At 45.5% G+C, this 14452-nt stretch overlaps 2 long non-coding RNA genes across 2 annotated transcripts; one reads left to right on the top strand and one right to left on the bottom strand.

The window, feature by feature from the left end:
- Nucleotides 1-385: 385 nt before the first annotated feature.
- On the bottom strand, nucleotides 386-7632 carry LOC123391109. Its single transcript, XR_006605725.1, has 2 exons — nucleotides 7484-7632; nucleotides 386-1556 (listed from the first exon to the last, which is right to left on the bottom strand). It is a non-coding gene; the product is annotated as an uncharacterized LOC123391109 (long non-coding RNA).
- LOC106006530 lies at nucleotides 7565-13962 on the top strand. The gene is made up of 3 exons (XR_001180630.2): nucleotides 7565-7704; nucleotides 12321-12435; nucleotides 13681-13962. It is a non-coding gene; the product is annotated as an uncharacterized LOC106006530 (long non-coding RNA).
- The last annotated feature ends 490 nt before the right edge of the window (nucleotides 13963-14452 follow it).

Below are 14452 nucleotides of genomic sequence, written 5' to 3'. Positions count from 1 at the left end.
ATGACCGGGCATGGGTACATTAAGTATCTGGGCCCTGGGCCTCCGTTTGCAATGTGAACGGCTGGACCATGCACATCCCCCAAAGCCTCACATGCATTCTAGAACCCGAGCAGTGATTCAAGAAACCTAAGGGGAGAGAAAGTTACAAACACACAGATACACACAAATATTAGAAGTCTCTGGTATGTGAAGTGAAAATAGGCCAAAAAATTAGGATTACGACGAGGATAGAGCAAACTCTGGTACACCAAAACCAGGTAGCATCCTGGAAGTTTGTGATGAAGGAAGTCACATTCCCCACATCAGAAACAAACTTCTTACTGTATACCTCTACAATTTAGAAAAAAAAAATCACAGGGAAGAATAGCTTGCAGGCTGAGAAACATTTGAACATAACAATGTTGTATTTGATCCTCACACAATCCTGGGAGACTGAAGAGCAGAGCCTCTACTCTCCCCATTTTATAGATAAGAAAACTGCATTTCCAAGGTGTTAAGGTCACAAAGTCAAGTTTTGGATTCCAGTCTCAAGAATTTCTGTAATGCTTAAAGAGAGTGGGGGTCAGTTGCATCTTATCACTATGCAGCCATTTCAGAAGCGGAAGCCCTGGGCAAGAGCGTTAGGGACCCACAGGACACACTGTGCCCTTCCCAGGCTGGAGCATAGGACTGTGGTTATGAGTGTCATGGCTGACCTGCTCTGGAGAGGGTTACTCTTAGTATCACCAAAGAGATGTCACTCTAGATTTTGAGTAGCCTGATCAGTCTCTCTGCTTATCCTCTGCTGGGGCTGTGTCCTTGTGGTCACACCTCTAATCAGGCCACTGGTGAAGTCCCTCTTCCTAAATGTCCCAGCGCCACAGTTTAGATGCTTCAGGAAGGCTATGGGATTGAGATGATCGGTGTCTTTGACGACTCTTGCTTTCTTGCTGTGTGCTGTTATGTGGAGCACGATGCAACTGTACCACATTTGCTGCTGTTCAGAATTTTTTTTGTCCATAATAGATTATCATCCCAAAAATAGACTGGTAATATATTCTTGTACATCTGAATTTAATTAAGAACCTTCTTCCTATTGACATGGATGTGGTTTTACTGCTTCCGGTCAGACCAGACAGGGTATGTAAAGACAACTGTAAGCTAATTTCTCTGATCTTTTTAACCGAGGGCCCCTGCTCTGAGATGGTGATTTGTGACTGATTTTCTGACTACAACCGCTCTCTGGTCAGTAGGGAGTATGTGAGGCCTCACAGAAACACTTCCAGGAGTTAAGATTGTCCACTCCAACCTCAGCAGGATCCTCATGGAATGTAGAAGATTACTTAATGTTTAGTATTCTGAGGAGAGTCAGAATCATTTTGTGACTTGAGAGGGTTGGTGATAAGATTAAATCTTCCACACTGTGGTCCATTTCTGACGTGTTTGGCCTATGGAGACTCCAAGGGCACAGCAGAATCCACTTTGTTTTCCAAAAGGACTAACACCAAAAACTCATGTACTATTTTGTTCTGTACATTCTCTGTCTGGTAATACCTCTTCCTTGGAGCTGATGTTGCCTAAAGAATGAGAGAAGGTTTGGGAGAACTGACAATTATTATTATAATTTATTATTTGACAGCCAGAGAGAGAGAGAGAGAGCGCACAAGCAGGGGGAGCAGCAGGTGAGGAGGGGGTAAGCAGGCTCACTGCTGAGCAGAAAGCCCAAGGTGGGGCTCAATGCCAGGACCATGGGACAATGAACTGAGCTGAAGGTAGACACCAACTGGCTGAGCCACACAGGTGCCCCAGAACTGACAATTATTACCGAGTACACCTCCCATACCCTGGGTCCCTCTCCATGTGTGAAGACCATACAGTCTGCACCTGGAGCAGTAAAAGCCTACACCCTTTAACAGCCTCACAGGTGCTCACTCCAGCTATTGGCTCAAATCCCAGAAAACACTTCCTCTTTGGTACATGTCATAATCGGGAGATTATGCCTCTCTTCATCTTCAGGAGTTCACACTATTTAGAGCAGAAAGTCTAGAGGGCAGAGATGATGGGATGATAGCATCCATCTGTCCATTCATTCATACCTCCATTCAGTTACTAAGAGCCTAGTGTGTATGTGTTAAGCTGGATACTGGGCATTCAGTGGTGAACGGAGAAGTCAGGGTCTCAAGAAGCCACTTCTATTTCAACGGAAGAGCCCACAGAACCTCATCTGCCTTCACTTCAGGTGTGTCAGTTATTGCCAAGAGTTTGTAGGTGTTTGGGGGCCTCACCAAGCTTGGAAAGCTCTGGCTCCTCTCTGCTCCTTTGGAGCTTGGCCCTTGGTTGGCCTTGAATGAGAAGCTGGGTCCTCAAAAAGCCAGTGTCAGCACTCTCCGGGTGACTACTACACATGGGAAGGGGCCAGGGCGTGGGGCTCTCTGGAGGCTGTGTCATCCCCGGCTCCAGCCACAGAGGTTACATCACGGAGGGAAGCTGAGCTGTCAGCTTGTTGCTAGGCTGTGGCTATTTATTTTTATAAATGAGACGTGTGCTTAATTTAGAAATCTGCTTTTCCTTTTTCTTTCTTTTTTCCAGCATCATCTGGCTGTCTGGCACCACCGGAGAACTATATTTCTGACCCAACAAGAGCTGGTGGGCGGATGGGGGCAGGAAGGAGGTTGGGGAGAGGACTGATGCCAGCCTGGCTGCCTCACGGGGAGGCAGAGACACATGGCCATGGCGTTAGCATCCTGTTGGGTTTTTAGACGGGTTCCATGTGTGACATCTATATACTCCTCCCTCGGAACAACACAGTAGGAAGCTGCCCCCGTGCTAACTCTTCTGAATAACCACACACCGGAAGCCAGAGCGACAGAAGGCAAGGCCACAAAAAAGAGGATCAAAGCCAGCCAGCAGCAGGTGACATCTAGACCGCCAGTCCTTTGGATGCAGCTATGTTAACAGGGCCACTTTGCAGCGGTTATTTTGACATGAGGGTATTTAGATCTGGTCTAAAGCCTCATCTGACAAACGTTTGGATTTTCAAAAATAAATGAGTAAAATGGGCATTTTATACTCCTTCTGTGAACTTTCCTCCAGCCCCAGTCTTCGTCCTATTGCCAATCGGACCTCTGGGCATCAAGATGTCTGGGTGAGGAACAGGTGAGGGGAGAGGGTGGTAGAGATTCAGAAGGGGAGAGATACCGAGGATCAGTACTGAGGTCAAGTGAATGTCAGGAATGAGGTGTCTGTCAGAACTGAGAGCGGCTCAGGAGGAAAGGAAGTCAATAAAAGGTCACAGGGAGATGGAGCAGAGGTCCTGGGCAGAATGAAGGGTGGGAAGTTGGTTATAAATGTAAAATACAGTGTGTTTGCATTTTTGGCTCACCTGTTTGGAGGCTGTGTGAGAACAGCTGCCTGAGAAAACAGTCTACTGAGGACTCTGAACCGCTCATTTTGGCTCTTCCATGGGCAGTATCTGACTCAAAAATGTCTACACATTTCCCTTGCGGGCTTGTTTGGGCCTCAGTCTCCCCACATAAAATGCAGATGATTATGTCTACCCTTCCTCTCTCCCCACCTTTTGCTCTCCCTGCAGGGGACATGCTGAGGATGAGCTAGCAGCTCGTAAACCGCTCCCAGCCACTTGGAGAAAGGTGCTTCTGGAAACAGAGGGTATTCGTGTATGTGAGTGTTCTGTGAGTCACGGATTTTGGAGTCGGGCGAGTGTAGTCGTTTCTGCCTGATGACTCACGTGCACACGTTGATGCCTCTAGCTGGAGGCATCCAGGATATCGTTCGGGATGAATTCATTCTTGCCACCACAGAGAACTTCATCTCTACCCAAATGCTAATACTTGAGGAGTTTGCACACAGGCACTGGGACATTAGCTGTGACCAAACATGCAAGGAAGCTGGCCTTTCTGCCCGTCCTCTACAGTTTTAGTACTAAGAACTACAGTGGCATGTCTACGCCCAATCATCCACTCCCCTTTGCCAGCAAAAAAAAATTTCTTCCCAATACTTCTGCCATTTGTCAAACTTGCTGAAGTCCCCCCAGAGGCCCTTCCAGTAACTGAAGGCAGAGTGAAGAGAAAATACTCTCTGCCAGGTTTCACTACCTTCTGTGTTGACTTTTTCTATCACAAGGTGAAGCCTCGCTGATTTGGTCCTGGAGCGTCCTTCCAGAATTGGTGCGAGGAGGCAGTGGGGGCTGCGGCTTCAGCTTCCAGAAGCCTGACCTGAGATCCCCACGTTTGGGCAGGGACCTTCCTCTGAGCCCTAAGAATGGAGTGAAGGATGCACAGACCTGCAGCTGGGCTGCCCCAGGCCTACTATCAAGTACATGGCGTCACCAATCCTATTCTAAGAGCCAACATGTCATCTCTTTTGGTACAGTTAATCTTTGTTCCTGCCACCAACTCATCTTTCTTTGTTATTTCTCACCATGTTCCTGCCTTCAGATTTCTGATGGATTCCTTTCTCAGGCATCATGTTTTGATTCCCTCCTCACATTTACTTCCAACTGCCAAGAACAACCCCCTTTCCGGCAGGAAGATATTATTTGGCTTAAAAGACAGCGAGCAGTGGCTTCTCTCCACTAGTATTCTTTGAATTTACGTGGGAATTTATTCTGGGAATTGCTCAGAGTCTCCCTCAAGTCTCTCCCTCACCATCAACATGTTTCAGTCACAGAGTTGCCTTGCTTACATTGCTTTTAACTAGGTAATACTAAGAGCTTTTCTTTTGGAGCCTAGATGGAGGGCACAGCACCCCTCCCCACACTATCACTCCCCAAGGACCTTGGCTGAGCCTGTGTTGAATATTACAATTGGTATTGTTAACGCTGTCACAGACCTGAGTGTTGTCCCCAGTGCTTGCTTATGCAAAACTCGAGTCCTCTCTCAGAATTGTTAGTTTTTCCAACCTTTCGGCATTGAGTACACCTTGAGGGCAGCCCATCCTGAGGGGCTGACAAGCATTCTTTGATTTACCTGGACAGTTGGGTCCAACTGACAGGTCCTTCTCTGGTGACATCCCAGAGGTCTTAATGACACATGCTAATGACCGTGGCTTACCCCTCGCCATGATCTGGGGAAGTTATGTTGCTCCAACCACCACTTTTTAGAGTGATTCAGAAATCTGCAAATGAAGAGACAGGAGGGTCTGGGCACCACCCAAGGCAGCAAACAGGCTTGCTCGGCCTATCGCCAGGTAATGTTCTGAGAGACCCTGAAGGTGTCCTGTCCTGGACTTGGTCTGCCTGGACCTATTGCAAACAATGGCCTAGTTTCCTCTAGACCAAAGGACATTCTGGCCTCCCAAGCAGAATGCTGCACTTGAAGGTGAGAGAAAGACCTCTTTGCGAGATCAGCCAGCAAGATGCCTGCCGTAGGGCCTAAAACCAGTGGAATGGGCCAACGCTGAGCAATGAGCATCCCTTCCATTTGAAGGTGCTTCCAGATACACGTATGGGCTCCTTTAAGACTGCCCACAACTCTTGGAAGTCAACTGAGCAGGTGTTATTATTGAGGTTTTACCAATGGGAAAATAAGTTCCAGAAATTCCCCTAAGACAGTGGCTCAGCTCCTACCTCCCAGGAGCACTTCATACATGGGGGCTTTCAAAACAGGTTCCTGCTGAGAGTGGCAAGTGTGCATTTCCTGGGTGGGCACTGAATAGAAAGACTGTGGCTCTGGTAGTAATAAATTACAGAGCTCTAAAGGTTGGAAGAATCTCTCCTCCTGCATATCCAGGAGCGCCCCTGCAGCAGGGCTGCATAGCTGAGAAACAGAGAACGGAGCTCAATGTCTTTAAGAACAGTGCCACGCTGAATCTTTCCTGGAAGTTCCCTGTCGTTTTGTCTTGTTTTGTCGACCACATGGACTTCTGAGCAGGTGCGGCCTCAGCTAGTCCTCACTAGCTCTCAGGCCTGATGAGCAGCGCCATAAATGCTCACTTTCGTTGAGCGTGCCTGGATTGACTCGCTCTATAAATTCCTCTTCATGCAGCAGCAGGAGAATCTCCGGAGCACGGGAAGGTAGAGCCAGGACTTCCTGGAATGGGAGCAGGATTCTGGATGCCACGTTCCCATCAGTTCTCCTGGGTTCCAGCAGACAGCAGATTGGACTTGCAACCAAGCAGACACATGAAAGCAAACGTGCGCTTCTAACATTTCGTAACCTGCCTCCCACAAAACAGAAGGCACTCTTCCCCTCGCATTATTCTCTGCCTTGTTCTTGACATTTTTAATGTGCTGAGTCTACAGCCGACTTTGCATTCCCAACACCTCCCACTCGAATTGGCTCCTGGTCCCTCCAGGCCTGACGATCCCGGTCACGTGCTACACCCCACGGAACACTCCTGGCTCTCTTTCTAACCAGGCTACACTCCTCACCTTGACATTTAGGGCCGGCTGTTACTTTCCCTCTTCTGCTCCAATAAATCAGCGTCAGTTAAGATTCACTGTTCCCGTGCAGGGTTTGGAGAGACTAATGCTGGGATAAGGGGGTTTTTCTGAATGTGTTGGGGGAAAGCAAGCATTGCCTTTCTGCTCCTATTCCCTGGGGCAACAGTGTGAAACCCTAAGCAGCTGAGTGTGTCTTTGAAGTTCTTCTGCTTAAACCAGACCAAGCCATACTGTCCCTTTCCTGGCTCCTTTCTTGCTGATGGGCCAGGGTGAGTGGCTGGTTCAGCTCGTTCACCTTAGGGTGTCTGGCATGGAATGGAGTCAGCAACAGCCTGAGGGACGCAGAGTCTGGACCAGTTCTGTACCTCCCATCCCCCCACTTCACATTCTGGAGTTTGGGTATAGTCCAGCCTAAGAATGAAGGGAACTCAAATGTCAGATGCTAAGTAATGCCCAAGGATGCCTATGTAGGGGATGATAAAGTCATCTGAGAGAGAAAGGGGAAGGGAAAAGAAAGATAACAAATAGGAGAGAGAAAGAAGGGAAAGGATGACAAAGTACAAAGTGATAGTAATGCAGCAGAGTGGCTGAGTGCCACCTACAATGCTTGGAGTGGCACAAATGCCATCTGTCACCCCTCCCTGTTTCAAAGTGGCACCAGGAGCTGGTGAACACATATGTTTGCTCCAGAGAGGACACACAGCTCAGATTTTAGAACCGTGTTGTCTTCTGTGGTCCCCTGGGGTGGGAATGAGCAAGACCCTACTTACTTAACCAGGGGTAGTCTTGATAAAAGACTGTCAAATGCTTTGTAAAAACTATAAATCCCTTGTGTAAATATAAGATGGTATTTTTTTCCTCCTACTCACCCCAAAACTTGAACACACACTATTAGCACAACCCTCCAAGGTTAATTTTAAGATACTGGTTTAAAATATTTTTAAGGGAAGGGACCATGAAGGCTGGATTAAGCATACTGCCTGGCACATAGTAGGTGTTCAATAAGCTTGTGAAATTGAATGAATGAATGAATGAATGAGTACGAGAGAAATATAATGAACACAAAATTAATAAGATACTTGAATATTTACTGTTACTTACTTTTCAGAAACTTCATGGCTTTTGTTCTGGGCCCCGAGGACGCAAAGATGAGTGAGCTCTGCATACACACAGTCACTAGGCGACCTGCAGTTACACACACATACTGAAGGGCTGTTACAAAGAAGATATGGGCAGGGCACAGTGATGGAGATGGTAGACTCTTCCCACGAGCTGCTGAGGCCTCACCAGGCCCTGGAAGACAGAACGGAAGGACAATAGAGGTATGAAACAGCTCTTTGTTTTGGAGAGCTCAATACCTGGGTATGGCTGGTGCAAACCGAAAGGGTGTGTGTGTGTGTGTGTGTGTGTGTGTGTGTGTAGAGCTGTGGGGGTGTGGGGAAAGTAGGGGCCTTGGTGTGAGCAAACACAGACAAGATAGAGAGTCTTGAATGCCTCCAGTAACCACCAGCTTTTGCTAGTTAGCATAGGTCTTAGGGTGTCTTTTATAAGACCGAACCGTGGTAATGGTAGGTTTCACTTACTGAAATCTTCCTGGGAGGCTGAAACTTCATGCATAAACTATTGCTTGGTCACTGGGGAGTAGGTGGGTGTCTCCATGTTTCCTTAGCGCCTCCAGGCTGATGGGAGAGGGGAATGATCTCTGATGCTCACGTGACATCCAGTCTGTATTCCTCTCTGCTGTGAGCTGCCTCAGCACAAAATCTCCCTGGTCTCTGAGCAGACTGAGCACAACAGAGCTTTACTCTGTATGTATGTACCTATAGATTTACATATGGATGTATATATATGTATGTAAGGATGGATGGACGGACAGACAGATTGGTGGACAGGGAGATATTCAGAGTCCTACAAAAGCCTTTATGCCCCACCACTCTCTCCTAAGGGGGCAAAATTCATCTTTACCACCAGTACTTCTCATGAGCCTTGTAGTCTCTCACAGGCCCAGAGCCCAGAAGCAATCAGTCTGGAATGAAAGGAGACAAGGCTGGAGCCTCCATCCAAAGAACTTAGAGGGGAGCCCAGACAGCGCTTATCGGGAGTGAGGGCAACATGGGCTGTGAGGCTTAGGAGGAGGAAGGGGCTGGAAGGCTCCACAGACCCTCGGGCTCTCGCATGCCAAGCAGCGCCGGCACAATGGGCCCAGGCGTGGAACATCGTGAACGCTTCTGCTACAGAATGCTTTGGGAGCCAAAAGATTTGATAAAGCCCAAATCAGAGCAGATAAAAGGCAATTATGTTCCCACATCCTGGGCTCCTGCCACCCTGCGGCTCCCTGGGGATATACTTGTGGCATTTGGATATTTCTCTCACAGAGGCCTGGAGAGAGAAAAACAGGCACTCAACATCTAATAAATTATCCACCACGTCCCTGCTTCTGCTGGCCTCATTCTGACACTTCTCTCCTTCTGACTGTAGATAATAACTGTCCTCTAATTGCTTAGATAATCTTGTTCATGGAGCTACAGCAATGACAAAAAGGTCTCGTTTGTTATTGCTTGTTCTGAATGATTCAAGCCGAATCACACCTCAGTTCTACACATGATTCTGTTCTGAAGAGTGGAGCACTGCACCCACCCCTACTAAGCCAGGTCTTTGGAGACTCGTCGGGGGTGCACACTCAGGTTAATGGAAGTTTCACATCACAGGTTGGACTCAACTGGAAGTCCCTCATTTATGATCAAAATAATTATGCTTTCTATTTTCAAGCTAACAAATTCTCACTTGAAGCTGAAGCTATTTGTGTAAGGACATGGATTTCTCCTTCCTTTCTCTGTCAGGGGTGTTAATAATCCAGGGATCAAGACTCAGCTGGCCTATGAACACTGATTTATTGGACACCTGCTGTTTACCCTTCACATCATTATTATGGATTGTGTTCAAGAAAGAGTGAATATTGTTCAGTGGCTGGAGGAAGGTTCAGACCAAGAGGAAGGTTTGGGTCAAGTGTTTACAGCAATAAGTAGCCCCTACCTGGTGCTGAACTCGCCAACCTAGAGCTAATGGTGAATATATGTCCCTCTCCGAAGTATTATGCATTTGCTTGTAATATCTCTGATGACTCAACAGCCTCAGAATTCATACACACAAACATCTGTCTGGGATAATTGTCATGTTGTTTCCAAATAATTTCTGTGAAAGGTGATGAATGAAAGTGCTCTCCAGGAGGCTCCAGAAAGAGTTCTACTCTGGACCTCAACCTCTCTTTAGTTTCTCCACCAAGGGTGTTAATAAACCAGGGGTCAATAAGCAGTCAACCCATGGTCAAAGATTTATTGGACACCTGCTGTTTATACATCACACCACTATTCCAGGTTGTGTTCAAGAAAGAGTCTAGACTAAGTCTCAGCAAAAGTCCCCTTTTATTCCTCCCACTGCCTGCAATGCCTCTTGCTATCTTAGGACAGCTTAAGTGGCTATTGTGAAAACTAATCTCTCTTAAGATGCTTGCAAACCCTGAGCGTATCAGTCATCTGCTCCCCACCAATGCACAGAGAAACTAGAGAAGGGCTAGTCTCTGAAATACTTTTCAGATATTAATCTCTAACTATACTGAGAAAGCAGCCTCTCCCTCGGGGATGGTACACTGATTGGCCTAAAAACAAACAAACCTACATTTTTCTGAGCATGCTTCCCATTCCCCAAAGGTTAACATATTCTGGAGAATAAAACAACATGAAAATATACTGAATCAGGACGTCCTGTATGTGTGAGTCTCTGTTAAGCTCCATATAGGTACGATAGGGTCACAAAAACACTAAGACTTGGCCTCTGACCTCATAGAGCTTACATTTTACTTGAGGACACACAGAGCTTGATAAACACCTTTTTAGGTCCTAACATGAAAAGATATGGTCCCTCCCATTCATATATAGACCAAAATTTTAAAAAACCAAGCATAATGTAAAACACAGAACTATGTTTATAAAAACTATGGATTTTCTGATTACAAAATTCTGGACAAGTTAATTGAATCAAAGTTGAAGTTTTCTCATGTTTTTGTGCCCCTGCATTATTGATTCTTGAAGTATGTGCTTCATCTGCCTACTAGTAAACAGATGGGGGCCTTAATTACACACACCACAAGATACAAGATTGATCAGTCCAGACAGTATTATAAGAAAAAAAGGAAATGCGGGTCCCTATGTCAGTCAGCGTTCTCAAGAGAAATAAAACTAGTAAAAGATTATATACATATGCTACCTACAATATATTTATAGTGCACATATATGTATATGTATATATATGTATATGTATGTATACATACATACACATGCATAAAGAGACAGAGAATAGATTTTGTATATGTATGTATATATGTATTTATACATATGCATATATAGAGAGAAACAGAGACAAAGACAGAGAAAGAAAGATTTATTTCAAGGTATTGGCTTAAGGGAATATGAGGGTACTGGCAAGTCTGAAATCTGTTAAGTTAGGTCTGCAGCAAATGGGAAACTCTCAGGCAGCGGTGATGCTGCAGTCTACAGATAGAATTTTTTCTTTCTCAGGAAAACCTCAGTTTTGCTCCACAATAGCTTTTCAACTGATTAGATAAAGCCCACTCAGATTATCAAAGATATCATTACTTAAAATCAATTTAAGCAGCTATTAATCACATATACAAAATGCCTCTTCAGCAACACCTAAATTAATGTTCCATAAGTGACTATAGCCTGGCCAAGTGGACACGTGACACTGACCATGAGAGTCCCCTACAAAGGATTTGGCCAAGAGCAGGGTGATGAGCAGAAGGAAACCCCGGCTATTGAAAGGGATTTGGAGATCACCAAGCTCAATCCTTCTGTACACACGGAAAAGGCCTACAGTGCCTGGTTTGTACAAAATCTTGAAAACTGATTTTTAGACCCCAGAAGCACATTTTATGTGAGGAATTCAAGGGGATTGTTATAGATGCCTGCGGTCTAGATTTTCTGTTGATCAAGGCCTGATGGAGCAGAATGTACACAACAGGTGTCCAAACAACATTTGTTCTTTCAAACTATGTCTTTAAATTGGGTCACATGGGTATTAGAACTGGGTCTGAGGTTTAGTTCTACCCTTTGAGGATAGGGTCCAAGACTGTCAGTTCACTGACACCTCCCTAGGGCCTAGCCAAGTTGCAGTATGTAATAGGTGCTCCAAAGCATTGGTGGAATTCAGGAATTGAATGAATGCATGGAATTTAGGCCAGGCGGCTGTGCAGTATCCTGGTTCTATCTATAGGAATAGAACCTTTTTGCAGGTGCAAAAAGGAAATATTTTAAGCATGAAATATGGTACTTTCTGAGTTTCCTCATCAGTCCAATGGAAATGGCAGTATATTACCTACTTAATAGCTTAATTCTAAGGACTATATGGGTAGATAGATAGATATAGATATAACATTTAGCTCAGTACTTTGTATATAGTAGGTGCTCAATAAATGGTAGTGATTATTATAATCAACATTATCTCTCACTATCCAATTCCAGAAGATGCCACTGGTGCTGTACCCAGACTACCTTTGCCAGTCACTGCACCCATACCCCAGCTCTGGAAATTGAATGCTAACAGCTCACAGTTGCCCCCTTCTCCAGAGAATTGCCCTCCACCTTTCAGTGTGTTCACCGAACAAGGCTGTGTTCACCCAAGCAGTTATGGTTCCCTGCTCCCAAGGGACAGCTCACAGCCAATCACTAACTCATAGGAGAAACAGAGTTAGCCTTAGCCTTAAAATGGCACCAATCCTAAAGCTCATAGTAATCAAATTGCAGCTTGTGCCAAGCTGGGCTCACATGTTGGCATTTCCCCTGCCTTTTTCTGCTCCTCTCCCTCCTGGTCTCCAGAGAGTATGTCCTCAATAAATCACTTAGACAAGACTCCTTGTCTCCAGCTCTGCTTCTAGGATATCCAGCTTAAGACGTGGTTACTTGGAGACAGCTCCACTTCCTTGTCTCTGCAATAACGAGCTGTTTTGCTCATTGTGGTTCTGCTATTCAGATCCTCAGGTAAGTCATACGATGCTCGGAGCCAGAAGACTAAAATGGCTTTGCTTCCCCAGCTGGCACCTGGTTCATCTACATCACACCTACCCAGAGAGGCTGAATGCTCTTTATCTGACATTTTGCTTAATTCTTCCCAGCCAAGTCTATTCAACTAGCTTGGCTTGCTCTTTAAACCAAATAATCACACCTATGACTGCCAAACTCGAATTTCAGGGAAAACATTCATTCATCTGTCTGTCCATCCATCCATCCATCCATCCATCCATCCATCTGTCCGTCCATCCATCCATCCAACAGTTACGGAGTGTTGTCCAAGTAGCCAGGCATTGTGCTAGGGATATGGCTATACAGATAAGATAGAGCACCTGCCCTCCACGAACTCATTCTGGAGGAGGACACGGAGAAGCAAACAGGCCATTGTAAATGAAGTTCATGATCCATGCTCTAATATGATGCCAGGAGAACACAGAGAAGCTCCTGTATCAGGCTGAAGGTTTGAAATGCTTGGTTTTTTTATTCTGGTTGACCCACACACAAATAAATAGAATGGATATCTCCTAGAACTCTGCAAACCAGAGTGGCTACTTCAAAGAATAAGGTGTTACAAAGTAGAAGTGTAGTTTTAAGCACAAAGAATGGTTGCCTAGTGATGGGCAGAATAACAAGATATAAATGCAAAGGACTCTGCCTGCTGTGTTATTATGGCCAGAGCTCTGCTCCCACTCAAATGTTCACTTCCTAGGGGCCCAAAGAAAGGGGAGCTGAATTATGGTTTCTGCCTGGGGACTGGCTAGATCCGTGGTAATCAAAACCAAGTTCTCCCACTGGCTTTCCACCACCGTAATGACTGATGGCCCACGGGCATAGTCAGGAAACAGGGGTCTCATTGCACGAATGTCTTATTGCTTATTCCTCCCCTGTCATTCATCAATCTACTCCTGTAAGACATGCAGAGGTGATAGCATAACTATGGGCTTAGGAATGGTAATTGTTCTATGTTGATATTAGTGTGGCTGGTGCTAATGCAAAAATAATTACTACTCTGTGCCTTTATGGCCATTTTCATTGCCCTCTGGTGGTTATGTACTTTTTTGGCTATAGATGGTAATGACATAATGCATGGTGGCTATTATTGCTTTAGCTATACAACTGGGGCGGGGGGTGGTGGTCAAAAAGGAGGAGGTGTTCGGGAAGGGCTGGGACTTGATTATTTATTTTCTTGGGAATTTTTTTTTTCTGTCTTTGCAGGGAGTTCTCTTTGGTTGTAAGAATATTAAGTCCTAAGAACACCAGTGATTTGGTGATCAAGAACCCCAAGAGCTTATGCGTAAGTCAGCGCTTCCCATGATTATGTGCCGAAGTCTGAAAGATAAGAAGTGGTCCTTATCTGAAAGATAAGAAGTGAGAGGGGCACTAAGTTCTAAGCCTGGCAGTTGGTTCAGATTCCTCCATCTCTCATATTCTCCTGTGTAATCTCCTTATTGGCTATAGAATAAAATAAAAACTTTCTGAGATGCTTCAGAGATCTAATTGCTGCCCACCTTTCTAACTTCATCTCCTTTCCCATTCCCTTGACATTCCCAATAGCCTGGGTATGACTCATTGCTCTTCCCCAGACCCATCATGCTTTCTCACATGCTGCCCTTACTCCCTGGAATGCCCTCATCCCTCAGAGCCTAGTTCATCAGAGAGCCGCCCCTGACTCTGCCAGGCAAACACGATCATGTCTTTCCTGTGCACAGGGTGTTCTCTCTAATGCAGAGGAACAACCGCACTGTTTTGTAATGGTGTATTGGTTCACCTGCTTCCCCACAAGGGGTAAAATTCTAGAGGTTTGTGAGGTTTTTCTTTCTGTAATTTCCAGTGGCTGGCAAAGTGTCAGGCATATAGCGATTATTTAATATGTGCTGGAATAAAGGCATAAAGTGGGTTTCCTCCTTGTGGGTTAGGTTCTTCTGGATTAAAATAACGGATAAATCAATTATACTTTATAAGGATCATATGAGATGTTTTCATCAAC

This window comes from Mustela putorius, unplaced genomic scaffold (assembly GCF_011764305.1).
Source record: "Mustela putorius furo isolate JIRA1106 unplaced genomic scaffold, ASM1176430v1.1 tig00000179_pilon_pilon_pilon, whole genome shotgun sequence".
NCBI classification, from domain to species: Eukaryota; Metazoa; Chordata; class Mammalia; order Carnivora; family Mustelidae; genus Mustela; species Mustela putorius.
The sequence above is the reverse complement of the archived record's forward strand: the minus strand, read 5'-3'. Positions and strand labels throughout refer to the sequence as shown.